The sequence below is a fragment of the Syngnathus typhle genome, unplaced genomic scaffold (assembly GCF_033458585.1).
Source record: "Syngnathus typhle isolate RoL2023-S1 ecotype Sweden unplaced genomic scaffold, RoL_Styp_1.0 HiC_scaffold_42, whole genome shotgun sequence".
In the NCBI taxonomy this organism is placed as follows: Eukaryota; Metazoa; Chordata; class Actinopteri; order Syngnathiformes; family Syngnathidae; genus Syngnathus; species Syngnathus typhle.
Window position 1 is genome coordinate 435,001 of NW_026871948.1, and position 2,500 is coordinate 437,500.

Consider the following 2,500-nt stretch of genomic DNA (forward strand, 5'->3'; position numbering starts at 1 on the left):
CCAGGTGCTGTAAGCTTTATTTATTTATTTATTTATTTATTTATTTATTTATTTATTTATTTATTTATTTATTTATTTATTTATTTATTTATTTACTTACTTACTTACTTACTTACTTACTTACAACACCCATTACGTATGGCATTCGGAAACTGCAACCCGAGTTTAAACTCCGACATTGAAATTATAACCCGAGTTTCCAACCTATATAGTGGCGTCATCCGTAGCATTATATATAGAATTAACGATTTTGAGTGTGATCACGGCTTACGGCCATACTACCCTGAGAACGCCCGATCTCGTCTGATCTCGGAAGCTAAGCAGGGTCGGGCCTGGTTAGTACTTGGATGGGAGACCGCCTGGGAATACCAGGTGCTGTAAATTTTATTTATTTATTTATTTATTTATTTATTTATTTATTTATTTATTTATTTATTTATTTATTTATTTATTTATTTACTTACTTACTTACTTACTCATTTATTTATTTATTTATTTATTTATTTATTTATTTATTTATTTATTTATTTATTTATTTATTTATTTATTTATTTATTTATTTATTTATTTATTTATTTTCCCCCCACTTCAATTGTTAAAGCAAATTTTGACAACACCCATTACGTATGGCATTCGGAAACTGCAACCCGAGTTTAAACTCCGACATTGAAATTATAACCAGAGTTTCCAACCTATATAGTTGCGTCATCCGTAGCATTATATATAAAATGCACGATTTTGAGTGTGATCACGGCTTACGGCCATACTACCCTGAGAACGCCCGATCTCGTCCGATCTCGGAAGCTAAGCACGGTCGGGCCTGGTTAGTACTTGGATGGGAGACCGCCTGGGAATACCAGGTGCTGTAAGCTTTATTTATTTATTTATTTATTTATTTATTTATTTATTTATTTATTTACTTACTTACTTACTTACTTACTTACTTACTTACTTACTTACAACACCCATTACGTATGGCATTCGGAAACTGCAACCCGAGTTTAAACTCCGACATTGAAATTATAACCCGAGTTTCCAACCTATATAGTGGCGTCATCCGTAGCATTATATATAAAATTTACGATTTTGAGTGTGATCACGGCTTACGGCCATACTACCCTGAGAACCCCCGATCTCGTCCGATCTCGGAAGCTAAGCAGGGTCGGGCCTGGTTAGTACTTGGATGGGAGACCGCCTGGGAATACCAGGTGCTGTAAGCTTTATTTATTTATTTATTTATTTATTTATTTATTTATTTATTTATTTATTTATTTATTTATTTATTTACTTACTTACTTACTTACTTACTTACTTACTTACTTACTTACTCATTTATTTATTTATTTATTTATTTATTTATTTATTTATTTATTTATTTATTTATTTATTTATTTATTTATTTATTTATTTATTTATTTATTTATTTATTTATTTATTTATTTATTTTCCCCCCACTTCAATTGTTAAAGCAAATTTTGACAACACCCATTACGTATGGCATTCGGAAACTGCAACCCGAGTTTAAACGCCGACATTGAAATTATAACCAGAGTTTCCAACCTATATAGTGGCGTCATCCGTAGCATTATATATAAAATGCACGATTTTGAGTGTGATCACGGCTTACGGCCATACTACCCTGAGAATGCCCGATCTCGTCTGATCTCGGAAGCTAAGCACGGTCGGGCCTGGTTAGTACTTGGATGGGAGACCGCCTGGGAATACCAGGTGCTGTAAGCTTTATTTACTTACTTACTTACTTACTTACTTACTTACTTACTTACTTACTTACTTACTTACTTACTTACTTACTTACTTTCAACACCCATTACGTATGGCATTCGGAAACTGCAAACCGAGTTTAAACTCCGACATTGAAATTATAACCAGAGTTTCCAACCTAGTGGCGTCATCCGTAGCATTATATATAAAATGCACGATTTTGAGTGTGATCACGGCTTACGGCCATACTACCCTGAGAATGCCCGATCTCGTCCGATCTCGGAAGCTAAGCACGGTCGGGCCTGGTTAGTACTTGGATGGGAGACCGCCTGGGAATACCAGGTGCTGTAAGCTTTATTTATTTATTTATTTACTTACTTACTTACTTACTTATGTTAGGGTGGTGTTCACTCTAACTTATTTTGCAAGGACCACACTGGAGACAAGTTAGTCGTTTTAGACACCTGCAGGCGGAGAGTTCACTCGTCGCTGTGCTCTCAGCGATGATCGAATGAAGTCTGACTCAGGCCTCGTCAGGCGCTTATTTATTGAGAGAAACAACGTGGGGTTGAAAGTGGGGGTTTGGGAATACACAGGTTGGGGTGAAGCAGCCGGTCCCTGCTGATCAAAGCATAGCAGGGGACCTTTTACGACGTTCTGTAAACAAAGCATCTTTGATTGCTTCCTCTGCAGCTAGTCAATAAGTTGAAATGATCTTAGCACTTTGGTAAACTAATTTTGTCTAGACAGGACAAACTAGTTAAATTATTACAGGTTA

At 35.4% G+C, this 2,500-nt stretch overlaps 6 non-coding genes across 6 annotated transcripts in view; all 6 read left to right on the forward strand.

The window, feature by feature from the left end:
• Positions 1–16, forward strand: part of LOC133148176 (5S ribosomal RNA) — a 119-nt gene extending 103 nt beyond the window's left edge. The window contains exon 1 of the ribosomal RNA XR_009712390.1: positions 1–16. This exon is cut by the window's left edge and continues 103 nt beyond it. This is a non-coding gene — a ribosomal RNA (5S ribosomal RNA).
• A 249-nt stretch (positions 17–265) lies between these two features.
• LOC133147441 (5S ribosomal RNA) lies at positions 266–384 on the forward strand. Its single transcript, XR_009711758.1, has one exon. It is a non-coding gene; the product is annotated as a 5S ribosomal RNA (ribosomal RNA).
• Positions 385–753: 369 nt separating this feature from the next.
• Positions 754–872, forward strand: LOC133148133 (5S ribosomal RNA). Its single transcript, XR_009712349.1, has one exon. It is a non-coding gene; the product is annotated as a 5S ribosomal RNA (ribosomal RNA).
• Positions 873–1,101: 229 nt separating this feature from the next.
• LOC133147750 (5S ribosomal RNA) lies at positions 1,102–1,220 on the forward strand. Its single transcript, XR_009712044.1, has one exon. It is a non-coding gene; the product is annotated as a 5S ribosomal RNA (ribosomal RNA).
• A 401-nt stretch (positions 1,221–1,621) lies between these two features.
• On the forward strand, positions 1,622–1,740 carry LOC133147456 (5S ribosomal RNA). Its single transcript, XR_009711772.1, has one exon. It is a non-coding gene; the product is annotated as a 5S ribosomal RNA (ribosomal RNA).
• Positions 1,741–1,957: 217 nt separating this feature from the next.
• LOC133147411 (5S ribosomal RNA) lies at positions 1,958–2,076 on the forward strand. The gene has a single exon (XR_009711729.1). It is a non-coding gene; the product is annotated as a 5S ribosomal RNA (ribosomal RNA).
• Positions 2,077–2,500: the final 424 nt, after the last annotated feature.